Source organism: Mytilus galloprovincialis, chromosome 6 (genome assembly GCF_965363235.1).
Source record: "Mytilus galloprovincialis chromosome 6, xbMytGall1.hap1.1, whole genome shotgun sequence".
Taxonomy (NCBI): domain Eukaryota; kingdom Metazoa; phylum Mollusca; class Bivalvia; order Mytilida; family Mytilidae; genus Mytilus; species Mytilus galloprovincialis.
In genome coordinates this window covers 101,919,927-101,935,850 of record NC_134843.1, presented here as the reverse complement: position 1 = coordinate 101,935,850, position 15,924 = coordinate 101,919,927, and positions in this window count along the sequence as shown.

Sequence of the window (15,924 nt, the reverse complement as noted above, 5' to 3'; positions counted from 1 at the left end):
AAAGTATTCTAAAAGCATGGACAATACATTTCGAAAAACTCGGAACACCAAATCATGACAAAAATATCTTTGACCTGGAACGCTTCCACTTGGCTAAATTGCAAAATTACATCATTTTTGAAAATCAACATTCCAAAAAAGAAATTAAACAAGCAACACCTGAAGAAGTTAAAAGTGCAATTAAGAACCTAAGCACTGGCAAAACATCAGACGAAAATGGTATATGTTCTGAACATTACAAATATGCTGTAGATGAATTATCAGAAGAAATCGCAAGCATAATCAATGATATTTTCTCCGATTTGGATGTTCCGAAAAATCTAAAAAATGGTTTATAAACACCTGTTCTTAAAAAGAAGAAGGATAAAACCGTACCTGGAAATTACAGGGGAATTGTTGTAACAAGTATCTTTTCTAAAATCTTTGAATCAATCGTTAAAGGAAGGCTAGAATATGAGCTACTACCATCACAAAATCCATTACAGAGAGGGTTTACAGAAGGCGCATCAAGCCTCTTCGCAGCCTTTATTACAACTGAAACTATTCTAATATATCGTCTTCTTCAAATATTATTAGAACTTGTTGCACTGGATGCAGAAAAGGCATTTGACACCCTGAGTCATGAGATCATGTTAAATAAGCTTTATCATGATGGAATTGAGGGAGATATGTGGATCCTACTACGGAACATCTATCAAGATCTGTCTCTCAAAATCAAGTGGAATAATGACACATCAGAAAGTATCAATATCATGCAAGGGGTTCGTCAAGGAGCAAAATTATCATCTCTGCTATACAAGCGATACAATAATACCATTCTCAATGCAATATCCAGTAGTAATCTAGGCGCAAAAATAGGCAACATACAAGTAGGCTCTCCTACATGTGCGGACGATATTGCCTTACTGGGTGAGCGGTCAGATTTACAGGCAATGCTCAATATTATAGACTTCCACACTAAAAGAGACATGGTTAAAATTAATCCAGACAAATCAGAGATAATGTGCGTATCTAAAGGATTAAAGCAACAAACGCATTCATACAGCCTCAATGGAAAAGAAATAAAAAGAGTAGAAAAGCTGCAGCATCTAGGTATCACCAGGGCAACAAATGGCAAAGTCAACTTGGACGAAAGGCTAAAAACTGGCCGGCAAACTATATATGCCTTGCTAGGTTCTGGCCTACATGCCAGAACAGGAATGTCACCGCTGGTACTTAAAAAGATCTGGAAAACATATGTTGTCCCCCGCTATCTTTATGGACTCGAAGTACAAATATGCATGAAAAAGGATGTATCTGAACTAGAAAAGTTACAGAGGAAAATGTTCAAACAATTTCAATGTCTATCAGATAGGACAGCATCTGCAGCAGTATATATACTAATAGGAGCTGAACCCATTGAATCGGTACTGGACAAAAACATGCTAGCCTTATTTCTCTCAATTTCTCGCCTAGATGGCTCAATAGAACATCAAATCCTAGAATGGGAACTAGAAATCAGCACAGAATTTGACAATTCCTTCATCTGTCGTATAAGCAAAATTTTACAAAAATATCAACTCCCAACAGCAGAAGAAATTATGAAAAATCCTCCATCAAAATATATTTGGAAAAAACAACTTCAAAAAGCCATAAATGATTACTGGTCTTCAATTTGGACAGAAGAATGTAATACAAAATCAACACTCAAACATTTATCGTTGCAAAATAATCCGGTAAATAATCCGCATAACATTTGGAAATGTGTTCGAAATAATCAATATGACATCAAAAAAGCGGAATTGAAATGTAAGCTAGTAACTGGTACCTACATGCTTCAAAGTATAAAAGCAAATTCAGTAAAAATATAGTACTGCCTGACTGTAAGCTATGTAAGGACAATGATGAAACCCTTGAACATTTTCTCCTGGAATGTACTAGGCTAGGTGATGTACGACAAAAATGCATTGCGAAGCTAGTCAACAAGCTAAGAGAGATAGAAGGGGGTGGTACAATCGACGTCAGTAATGATGAAATACTGATGGAAATTATACTGAATTGTTCTAAGACAAATATACTGAATAATCAGCCAATGGACAAGCTACTGGATATAGAAAGGCAAACACAAGATCTTTGCTACCAGTTACATATAAAGCGAACAAAACTTTTATGTGACATCAAGTAAAAGAAATGTATGAAGGCTCTAATTATTTTAGATTTTAACTTTTATAAATCTAAAGTATATATTTAAATACTGAAATAGCAAATAAGTCTTACTAAAATGTTCTAGATTTTAACTGTTAAAGTTTTCAAGTAATATAACACCGAAATCGTAAATATATGGTGTGTACTGTCTGCATGGGATGCCAAGCTAACTAGTACACTCTATAATATCTTCAAATCAAGAGCAATATCCAATATAGTCTGTACAGTCTGCATGGGATGCCAAGCTAACTTGTATCAGTCTATCAAGAAGTGCGTGATTTACACTTTTAATGATAGCCTTGGCAGGGCACTTATAGTTTTATTAAATAAGCTGTAAATAACATTTTTATCATAATATAGTGGTGAACGCTATTGCCGCAATAGTTCTGTGTACATTTCTTATCGTGATATTGTATTTGCAACTTGTGCTGTGTACATTTTTATTGTGATACAAGTGGTGAACATTAGCTGCATACATTTTTACCGTGATATCGTGTTGATTCTTATCACCGCAATTGTGATGTGTACATAATATTTTTAACTTATTATCGTCGTAATATTTTAAGACTTTTAAAATATTTCTTTTAGTCGTACATATTTTTAATGTAAATATAAAGATATCCGCAATCTCGGTGTGTAAATTAAATTGCTCATCCGATAAGTGGAGTGCTCCGATTAAACGGAGGTGAATACCTGTACAGAACAGAACAGAACAGAACACTTAACGACAATCAGAGATGAACAATTAAACGAAGATGAAACACTTACAAATAATATAAAACAATTAGAAGTACAATTAGACAAAATTTATGAATATAAAGCAAAGGGGGCTCAAATTAGATCAAGGGAGAAATGGATAGAGCTAGGGGAAAAGAATAATTCTTATTTTCTGGGATTAGAAAAACAGCGACAGGTAAAAAAATCTATTAACAAACTCAAAAATGAAAATAACGAGGTAACAACAAATCAAGAACAAATTTTAAAAATGATTAAAAACTATTATAAAATATTATATACAACCACGGCCCCAGATAAAGATCTACTGCATAAATATGTAGGTGATACTGTTATGGAAAGGGAGATAAATGTAAATGACTTTAAAATTTGTGATGGGGAGGTTACTATAGATGAATGTACTAAAGCTATTAACACGATGAAGTTAAATAAATCACCGGGTCTAGATGGTTTAACATTAGAATTTTATAAGACGTTCTGGGAAAAATTAAAAACAGTGTTAGTAAAAGTTCTAAATAAGGGACATGAGGAAAAACTTCTTTCATATACACAACGAACGGGTGTTCTTACTTTATTATTCAAGAAAAATGATTCATTATCTTTAGACAATTATCGTCCAATATCATTATTAAATGTAGATTTGAAAATACTATCTCATGTTTTAGCACAGAGACTAAAAAAACTTCTTCCTAATTTAATTAATGAAGAACAAACTGGATATGTAAAAAATCGATTTATTGGATTTAATTTACGGCAAATCCAAGATATAATGGACTATGCAGAATCAAACGGAATAGATGGGGCTATAATATTTGTTGATTTTACAAAAGCTTTTGATTCTTTGGAATGGGAATTTATGTTAGGTGTTCTAAAACATTTTGGTTTTAATGAATCATTCATATCATGGGTGGAAACATTATATAAGGGAATACAGACGTGTGTAAAAAATAATGGATGGGTATCCGAAATTTTTGAAAACTCTAGAGGAATCCGTCAAGGGTGTCCTTTATCGGCTTTACTTTTTGTTTTATCGGTCGAAATTATGGCCGAGCGATTGAGGCAAACCTCAGACATTAAAGGTTTTCGTATTACTATAGATAATAAAACACATAGCATCAAAATATCACAATTAGCTGATGATACAACTCTGTTTTGTAGTTCAAAATCAGATATATCTAAAGCTATGAATATAATTGAAACATTTGGCTCTTTCTCAGGGTTGAAGCTAAACCGTAATAAAACAGAAGGAATTTGGATTGGGGCGCTTAAAAACAGCGTAGATAAGATTGAGGGCATACGCTGGACAGACAAACCTGTCAAAGCTTTAGGCATTTATTTTGGTCACGATAAACTTCAATGTGAAGAGTTAAATTGGGAACCTAAAATAGATAACATGAAATCATTAATTAAAACATGGGAAAAAAGAAAATTAACGATGGTTGGGAAAATATTGATCATAAAATCTTTAATATTACCAAAATTTACATTTTTGGCTACTTCGTGCAAAGTTCCAGATATTTACTTGAAAGAAATTGAAAGCTGCTGTTTCAAATATATTTGGGAAGGAAAAAATGACAAAGTAAAAAGAAACACACTTATTGGCGAATACCAAAAAGGGGGTTTAAGAATGATCGATTTTGACAGTTATTTTACAGCACTGAAAGCCTCATGGGTCTCTAAATTAACAACAACCAATATGCCGAACTGGAAGATTATTCCTACTAAATATTTTAACAATCTTTCTTGTTTTTAACATGAATTTAGATAATATTAAATCAATAGATGGACTTGCAAAACTACCCGATTTTTATTTACAAGTAATTTCAAGTTGGGTTAAAACAGGAGGAGGTTTATCAACATTTTCTAATCACTTTTCTAATATTAGAAAACAGATTATTTGGGGAAATAAATATATTAAATGTCGCAACAAATGCTTGTTTTTCCCGAGCTGGTTTAAAAGTGGATTGGTTTATATTAATGACATATTCGATCGTGAAGGAAATTTATCCGAAAGTTTTATTTTAAAAAAGTTAATTAATAAAACAAACTGGATTGCAGAGTTTAAGATGTTAAAATCCTGCATCCCAAAAGAATGGATGCAAGTTTTAAAAAAAGAAAACTCCGTTAAGAGTATAATCAATATATGTAAGGTCAAATTAAGATGGCAAAATAAACAAATTGAAACAAAAGATATCAACAATAAAATACTCTATAAAACTCTAGTAGATAAAAAATATATAAAGCCAATCGGTATCAACATTTGGACAAGATATTTAAAATTAGAATACATACCACAGATGTTATTTGTATACGATTTTATATTTAAAATTTTAAAGGAAAATAAGTTAAAAATTTTCAGATGGAAACTGCTTCAATATATTATTCCTACAAAGCAGCTACTATTAAAGTGGAAAATATCTGAGAACGATAAATGCAATTTTTGTAAAACAAAAGAAGAAGATTATTTGCATTTCTTTATTACATGTTCTTTTTTGAAAAATTTTTGGGAGAAAGTACATTATCTTCTAGCAAAAATGAATTTTCAAAACAAGATATTAGCAAAACATATAGTATTTGGATACAAAATATCAGATCAAGGGTATAACGGTTTTAATTATTTCTTGACAATTATAGGTTTTTGTATTTACAAGTCGTACTATGTATCCGAGCAAAAACTGAAATTTTTAGATGTGTATGCTATGTTTATAAAGGATTTACGAAGGTTCATGAATGAGAACAAAACAGTATCTCAAAATGTATTTTTCATAAAGTTAAAAAGATTGATATAATTGATGGGAATAAAAAATAATGTTTTATTATATTTTATTATATTCTGTGTATTTTCCTGGATACTCAGAAAGTATTTCACAGGGATACTTTATTGAAGCTTGGACCATGAAGTAAACATGTAACAAGCAATTTGAAAAATAAAGAATATTTATTTGTTGGAAAAAAAAAAGAAATTTGGGTTTAATGAATCATTTCAGAAAGGCGTTAAAACCCTATATTATGACATAAAAGGATGTATTTTAAATAACGGGTGGATTTCAGAAACCTTTAACATTGAGCGCGGAATTCGACAAGTATGTCCTTTAAGCGCTTTATTGTTTGTTTTATCAGTTGAATTACTTGCTTGCAGAATAAGAGACTCTAATGATTTAAAAGGAATACAAATAAAAATTGATAAAAAAAACTCATAGTCTAAAAATTTCACAGTTAGCAGATGACACAACTCTTTTCATAAAATCTAAAAATGAAATAAAGCATGCACTTAATATAATTGAAACCTTTGGATCGCTCTCTGGACTCAAACTCAATATAAACAAAACAGAAGGTATATGGCTAGGTAAACTTAAACACTGCAAGGACAAATTCGAAAACATTAATTGGAAACATAATGTAAAAAGTCTTGGTATTTATTTTGGCTATGATAAGAAAGAATGTCAAAAACTTAATACAGAAAAACAGTTGGAAAAATCTGAAAAAATAATTAATGATTGGAAAAAAAGGAAAATTAGCATGATTGGTAAAATCACTATCATCAAAACACTTGTTATACCTAATATAACATATATTGCATCACTAATAAATCTGTGCAAAGAAATTATATCTAAATTTAAGAAGATGATATACAATTTTTTATGGGAGGGTGGTAGTGAGAAAGTTAAACGCTCAGTGCTAAGAAAAAAATATTTAGAAGGGGGGTTAAAAATGACAGATCTAGATTCTTACATTGAAGCAATGAAAATAAATTGGGTTAAAAGACTTACAGATGAAACTTGGGCAAACTGGAAAATTATTCCAACCTACTATTTCAGTGAGTTTGGGGGTAATAACCTCATATTTAAAATGAATCTGGGTTCTCATAAATCATTAGAAAACATAAAAAACCTGCCTACTTTTTACTTAGAAATCTTAAAATGCTGGATCAAAAATGGTGGCGGGATATCAGGAAACAAGTTATATGGGGAAATCAATATATTAAGAATCAAGGCAAAAGTTTGCATTTTAAACATTAGATAGAAGATGATATAATTTTTATTGATGACATAATCGACGATAAAGGAGAAATTTCTCAAAATCTTTTTGACAAACTTAAAAGAAAACAAAATTGGATAGCAGAAACATGTATGTTACGTAAAGCTATACCCAAATCTTGGAAAGAAAAATTAAAGAGTAAAACATCTACAAATACAAAAATTAATTTTCAACAAGATATAAAGATGAATAGCCATGGATTGTATTACAATCTGGACAAAATTTCATTCAAAGAAATATATAATATTTTAATTAAATCTAATAAAGAGCTCCCAGTAGGATTCTATGTATGGAAATATCATTTCACTTTTGATAAGGTTATTTATTTTATAAAGAAGAACCTTACGTTTACATTCTATTTTTTAAAAGATAATAGAATGAAAATGTTTAGATGGAAATTAATGCATAATATTACAGCAATTAATCATAATTTGTATCGTTGGAAAATATCTGATTATCCAAATTGTGTGATTTGTTCCAAATGTGATAACTATAATCATTTTTTCTTTGAATGTAAATGGGTAAAAAATTATTGGTCAATAATTCATGACATATTTATGTATTTTAATATAGATAAACATGTTTTCTGTCTTAAAAATCTTATACTTGGATATAAAATTGAAGATATTGAATATAATACACTTACTCATGTCATAACAATGATTTGTTTTGTGATTTATAAATGTTTTTATTTATCAGAAAAGAGAACTAAATTTGTGAACATGTTGTCAGTTATAAAAAATGAAATTGAAACACAAATGTTATATCATCCAGATAGTCTATTTTTGAGAAAATTTCATAGGAAAATATCAAAACTTTGATTATATTTATTTTTTATGAGAATTAGACCTTATATAAATACTACAGTATTTAAATAACAAAAAATCAATGAATTAATAATTTACAAATCAATCAAGATCAGGGGTCAATAGATCCTTCTTTGATCTCTTCGATATACTTCATTCTTACTTACCTGAAATATTCGATTATTATAAGTTTAAAAATTTACACATTTGATAAGTGACTTGACGACTGTAATAAATTACTCACCATTTGTTAAGCCATGAGGTCAACCATGCTTGATCATTCTTGATCATTCTACTTTCGGTTTTATATAATCAAAACAAATGACGGGCAAAAATCCGGTTATCTGGTGTTCTTCTTTTTATTACTTTCTTATATATGATTGTTTATATATAGGATTACTGAATAATTTATATGTATTGTGTGCTCGTATGAATACTTTGTAAAATGCAACTAACACAAGATATAAATATAAGATACATTTTGCTAATCAAATCCCCTGGTTTCATTAGCAATTAACAACACAGGGAGGAACCTTAGCGTCATTGTTGTAGCGCTAACGGACATTGTTCACAACCAGTAGTGAAATAAAATATTTAAAGTTGAAAAAAACCCAAAAAAAAACTATATTTTTGTACAGAATCAAGAGAGTTCTGGAGACCATCTGCAGATTCCAATATTAATACTAAATCATCAGCATACAATAAATGGTTCAATTGTTGACCGTTCTAATTAACTGCACCAGTTGAGTTTGTATCTAAATATTTTACATGAATATAAGGTATCAGAGTACCTGTAATGCAGTTTATTAAAAACTTTGCCTTGTATTCCTTTATTATGTAATTTTAAGAATAGAGCTGATCTCCAGACACTGTCAAAAGCCTTTTAAAAATCTACAAAACACACATATAGATTCTTTTTACATTTAAACAAATATTTGTTTATTATTGTTTTTAAAATAAAGACATGATCTACAGTTCTGTAATTTTTTTAAAACCACCTTGATTTGAAGAATAATAAATTATGTGTTTCAAGAAAATCACTAAGTCGTTTTTGTAAAACGGAGTTAACGACTTTACCAAGACAGCTTGTTATGCTTATACCTCTATAGTTCCCACAATCAGATGGGTCATCAGATTAATAAATTGATGTCAATAGAGAAATGTTTCAAATTTTGTGGAATTTTTCTGAGTTAAGTATCTTATTAAAGATAAGATACATGAAGAGATATGTATTGTCGAAATGCGCATCTGGTGCAACAAAATTGGTACCGTTAATTTTATTATTAAAAAGTTTTGACAGAAGTAAAACTAGAGTGTTTGACCCCACCTTTAGAAATTCATTAATTATTAGATCAGGACCTCCAGAAGAAGAAGAAGAAGAAGAAGAAGAAGAAGAAGAAGAAGAAGAAGAAGAAGAAGAAGAAGAAGAAGAAGAAGAAGAAGAAGAAGAAGAAGAAGAAGAAGAAGGAGAAGAAGAAGAAAAAGAAAAAGAAGAAGAAGAAGAAGAAGAAAAAGAAGAAGAAGAAGAAGAAGAAGAAGAAGAAGAAGAAGAAGAAGAAGAAGAAGAAGAATAATCGACAACGAGCACCATATCATTACTTTCTCTTTATTTACATTTTTAAAGGTAGCCACTTTGATAAACTTTATATTTTAAATCACATGATAAACGACGATATGATTACTGAATTGACGCATATTCTCCCAAGCGCTGTATCGTATATATCTATAACAGTATTCGCCGAATAGCAAGTATTAATCGTGGTTTTATATTGTCCAACTGAATTTTAGGTTTCATGTCCAAAATCCAATGTATCTGTAGCAACAAATTGTAAAACAAACCACTACTATTTAACGTTTTCTTTTTTTAAAATATAGACTGAGCTATTTTTAAACCATCTTTTAATTATTGAATAGTCGCTTTACAATTGATGTGTTATGTGTTTATATATCTTGTGCGGTATCGTGTATAGATATTTATATCTATGACATAGCAGGTATTTATTTTTGTTTTCAAATTGTCGTACAAAATTCAAGGTTTATGTTAATTTAACTAAATTATTGTCTAATGTATTACAGATACAAAAATGTGTACCTAGCAACCGTTTCTGTTTACAACTGTTTACCTCTTCCTCTCGATTAGAATATATTATAATTTTTAATTATAAGTTCCCAATTTTCTGTAACGTACTTTTAAAATATATGGTCCTTTAGGTCTATTATTTTAAATCGTTAGTAATGACATAATTATCAATCATGAAGGTTGCTACTATTTTGTCATAATTGTGGCAGAGGTGTTTTGTTCAGTTCTTTAGTTTTCTATGTTGTGTTTTGAATACCTTTTGTATCTTTTCGCCTTCTTGCGTGTTTTGCTATGTCGTTATCGGCTTATTTTCGACTTATGAGTTCGAATATTCCTATGGCATTTTGTTGAAAAAATTGATTCAAACAGAATAAAAAAATCCGCGAATAAACCTTATGCTAAATAATACTACTTAATACTAATAATCGAAAAGATCCTATTAAGTATACAAATTATTTTTTTCATATAAACAGTCAGAATAATAGAACCCAACAGGATTATCATAATGGGAAAATTTATTCAAGTCATATACTCTAACGAACAACCTGTATAACTTTACTTTATCTTTTTAATGAATTACAAATATTTAATGTTAAAATGGATACGTCTTCATAACACCACCGGTGACAGATGCAGCATTTGAGGTAATTGTTAAAAAAAGTTAAAAAAAAAAATAGGTAAAATTATCGAAATATTCTTTCCTACGTGACAAACAAATAACTAAGAGAATAAAATTACAGTAAAAAGGAAAAAAATATGATCAGATAAAAGAAGAATGAAAGAACAATATAAGTTAGAACAACACTTTTATCGTCCCTTAACGAGAGTTCATTTGTTTGTTTTGTACTTTCATTAGTTTTCATAGGTACCAAACTTATAATTTGATGCCTCAGACGCGCGTTTCGTCTCTATAAGAGTAATCAATGACGCTCAGATAAAAAAAGTTAAAAAGGCCAAACAAGTATAAAGTTGAAGAGCATTGAGGACCCAAAATTCAAAAAAAAACTGTGCCAATTAACGTTTTTTGTTTATGTGTTATTGAACATGCAGCGTATTTTTCATTTTTTTAAAGGAAGTAAAGACACAATATGCCATACATTGTTGTATCTAACCATCGTATGGCGTTCACATAATTCAATTGATATATTACGCCCTAAATACAGACTACATTTGCAAGGAGTGCTCCTTATACAAAAATCTGTTTAATAGAGTAACGAGGTAGAAAAATGAAAATCGACATTACATAAGTTTTTCGAACACCGTCGCGAAATACCGATACGATTCAGTCTAAGATCATTAGATAACAGAATAGTCGTATAATCTGGAAGTTATCAGTTTGTGTCCTATTACTGATTGCTATATTTTGACGTATTGTATATTAGCATGGCTAGTGATGCAAGCATAGCAGGATACCCTGACAGTTGATAAAGGTTTAGAATTTTCCTTGGAGTTCTGCATTTTTGCAATTTTATCTTTTATCAAATCTAGGTAATTAAAAAGAAGCAATAACCTATTGTTTTCGAATTTCCAAAAAAACTTGAACTTATACAATTTATAAAGACAGAATGAAAATAGAAAACAAAATCTGCGTAGCCAATTACTAGTCAAAATCATGAACAGTAAAGTATTCTTTGAATAGGAATTCTAGGAAAATGGAGGGTACATTCAGAGCTTCCAAAGGTAAGCAGTACCTCCTTTAGAAATAATGACCATAAAAAACGATAGAACTGGTCAATCTTAAGATGAATACTGACCGACGATGTTTGAATCCCCGAAAACCATGAGTCGTAAATATTTAACATCATGCATACTTAAAATGTCAAAGTTATCGATATGACCTTAATTTACCATCTGGTTGGTCATTGTCGGCCGTTCTATGATAAATTGTCTTCGTCTACAGAAGTCTAAAGAAACCTTGACTTTGTTCCTTATAAACCACTATATAAAAAAGTGTAAAATCTGCATATGCATTCAATAGGAGTAGGAGACCCTGGCAGTTAACAAATTGTCTCCGTCCGTAGAAGTCTAGATAAAACTTGACTTTGTTCCTAATAAACCACCATACTTTACAAAAATATTGAAAAAACTTCATATTTATTCAATGATGTGATTTCAGATTGAATTTTAACTTTTATGAAAAATCAATTATGCAGCATTTATAAACCATTAACTTTGACTTGTTTTAATACCAATACATTTGTTTAAGGTACTGCTGCATGTCATCCACTATGATTTGTGGACCCTGTAATCGTGTCAGCAGACGTAATCCTGCACAGAAATGGTGCACCAATTGTGCGGAAGGTTTCGTTACTGTGCTGACTGCGAACAGACTCACAGGTCTATGATAGTAAATGCAGACCACACATTGATATCAACCAATGCAGTACACGAAACTAAAAATGTTGCTATCATTATGATTTGTGATGTTCATTGCAAGAAATTTGATCAATATTGCAAAACACACGACTAAGACTAAGCCATTTGCGTAGCCTGCATTTCGTCAAATCACAAACATTGTGCAGATGCCGTTATTTCTCTTCATGAAGCAGCAACATATACAATGACAGCGAAAGAACTGGATGATATAACAGATTCAGTTAATGTCGCTCTAGATAACATGAAACATTTCATCAACAATCGAAATGAGGCTATGCAGAATATTGAAGTACAAGAACAGAGCATCCGAAAATCAATCGTAGAAATGAGAACAAATTTAAATAAACATTTGGACAAATTAAGAAAAAGTTGTTAGATGAGCTGTTAGAACTGTATACAAACTGTAAATCAAAGTATGAGAAAGTCCTGAAAACATTTCATAAAACAGAGAATGAAATCAAGCTGCTACAAGAACAAACTTCCCAACTGAAACTTCTTGGCTCCGACGTACAGGTTTTTCTTGGAACTCGTCAGATCACCGAATTAATCAATGTTAAGGTACAAATAGTCAAATATGTGGTGAGTGCAATGCAGGATTACACGATAGAGATACAAATGCATCCAGGAATCACTTCATTACTTGAGAGTATCTATAACTTAGGAAGAATTAAAAATGAGGAAAAAACTCCAGTTTACTTTTCAAAGAGGCAACACTTGGTTAAGCTCAAATAGCTCATATACCTGCTCGTCTATTGTTTGATAGTACAGGGATACGATTGAAAAAGAAGTTTCAAATAAAAGAGACAGAGAATGAAATGAAAATCTACGGATGTGAGATTTTACAGAACAGTCATATACTAGTTGCCATATACTTTGAAGACAAAGTGATAATGGAGTATAGCGACGATGGAATACATATTCATAACTTATTAGTCTCTGACAAGCCGTACGATTTGGCAATTATAGACAGTAATCTAATTGCAGTTTCATATGATGATTATGTGGAAATAATGAACATCACAGACAATAACGTTCACGCAAAGGTTAATTTTGATTCACCCTGTTGGGGAACTTCATATCAAAATTTATATCAAGGTCGACGATGAAGAAATAGTGGAGCTGAATGTGTTAGTGAACAGGTTGCGTACAATAGGAGGGAAGTTTGCTGAGGCCGGCTGGATCTTCCACATAACAACAACAAAAGACAGAATACCTTGTACAGACTTCGAAAAAGATGCAGTATACTGTTGTAGTATGATGGGTGAAGATATATGGACATTCACTGCCTAATCTCTTGTAAATACGAGGGGTATATCCGCTGGTGGCGACGAGAACGTGTTTGTTGTGGGGAGAGAAACTAAAAGCCTGGTTATGATTCAGCATGATGGGAAAGTCAGTAAGACGTTACCTACTGATGGTCTCGATGATCAAGTTTCTGTGCACTATAAAATTGAGAAAGGAAATGGTGAATATGTCAAAGCGACAACCACCCGACCATAGAGCAAACAACAGCCGAAGGCAACCAATGGGTCTTCAATGTAGCGAGAATTCCCGCACCCGTAGGTGTCCTTCAGCTGGCCCCTAAAATATGCATAATAGTACAGTGATAATGGACGTCATACTAAACTCCGAATTATACACAAGAAACTAAAAATTAAAATCATACAAGACTAACAAAGGCCAGAGGCTCCTGACTTGGGACAGGCGCAAAATTGCGGCGGGGTTAAACATGTTTATGAGATCTCAACCCTCCCCCTATACCTCTAGCCAATGTAGAAAAGTAAAAGAATAACAATACGCACATTAAAATTCAGTTCAAGAGAAGTCCGAGTCTGATGTCAAAAGATGTAACAAAAGAAAATAAATAAAATGACAATAATACATAAATAACAACAGACTACTAGCAGTTAACTGACATGCCAGCTCCAGACCTCAATTAAACTAATTGAAAGATTATGTCTTCATCATATGAATATCAGGTACAATCCCTCCCGTTAGGGGTTTAGTATCATACTATCATAAAATATATGAGAAGAACATAACCCGTGTCATGCCAACAACTGTTTTTTTAGAAATAAATGTGTTTAGTTCCGATGCAAAGACCCTATCAGTGAATCAATGTTAAAGCCAAAATATGCAATCTTTAATGACCTGACAACAGTATCGTAACTATATCCCCTTTTAATAAGTCTATTTAAAGGTTTTGTTAGTTTCTGAGGAGAATACTGACATTTTTGTGCTTTATAAAGAATATTTCCATAAAATTTTGGATGTGAAATACCTGAACGTATAAGATGTCTGCATGTTGAGTTATATTTACGAATTATTTCCTTATACCGGTGATAAAATTTAGTAAATGTTTTGACCAGTTTGTGATATCGAAAACCCTGGTGTAATAATTTTTCAGTAATACATAAATTTCTCTCGCTAAAATCTAATACATTGTTACATACACGAGCGAATCGTACAAGTTGAGATATATAAACACCATAAGATGGTGACAAGGGAACGTCACCATCTAAAAATGGATAATTAACAATAGGAAATGAAAAATCATCTCTTTTATCATAAATTTTTGTATTAAGCTTCCCGTTTATGATATAGATATCAAGATCGAGGAAAGGGCAGTGGTCATTGTTATCATTAGCTTTATTTAAAGTAAGTTCTACAGGATAAATTTCTTTAGTATACATACTGAAGTCGTCATTATTTAGAGCCAATATATCATCCAAATATCTATAACACAGATATAAAGTTACTGTTGATATGTAATCAATATACTGGAGAGGTATTTCTATATAGTGTTACCAAGGAATCGTGTATCTAAGTGAAATGGTCGACTTTAAACAAGATTGTGTTATGTCTCTGTCTCAGGCAATGCAAATCATATATCGTAGCGCTTATTTTTAACTGGTTATTTGAGAATGGTTGTTGATTTTGGCCAGTAAATCTTTTTGGCAGGCTTCCGAGTTATTTAATTTTTCCCTAAATGTGGTATTTTCCTTTTGTTAAGTCAAAGCCTGCAACTTCTATTTTTTTTCATTTTTAATTACTTAAAGGGGGAAACGAGTTTTTAGAATGTGAACGAGATAAAGATTTTAAAATATTTAGAATCAACAGCAAATTCAACAACATACAGTTAGAAATAAGCATTTTAATGTTTATGCTTCAGATTTTTATGTGCAAAGGTATTCAATATTTCATAATGAACTTGCTGGTAACTTAGTGGTTATGATTTGAGTTTGCATTCTATGAATATGAAAGAAAAGACGATATTAAAATACTTAAAAAAAATAATTCAAATAAGGCTAACATGCATACAAAATAGGGACGAAAGATACCAAAGGGACAGTCAAACTCATAAATCTAAAACAAACTGACAACGCCATGGCTAAAAATGAAAAAAAAACAAACAGACAAACAATAGTACCCATGACACACACATAGAAAACTAAAGAATAAAAACACGAACCCCACCAAAAACTAGGGGTGATCTCAGGAGCTCTGGAACGGTAAGCAGATCCTGCTCCACATGTGGTACCCGTCGTGTTGATTATGTGATAACAAAATAGTTAAAGGATTCTCATCTCGAAACTGTTCCATTCCATTTTTGATGCCACGGCATGTGACTGGTGTAGAAAGATAAAATATTTGCTTTGCTCATTGTTAAAGGTCGTACGGTGACCTACAGTTATTAATTTCTTA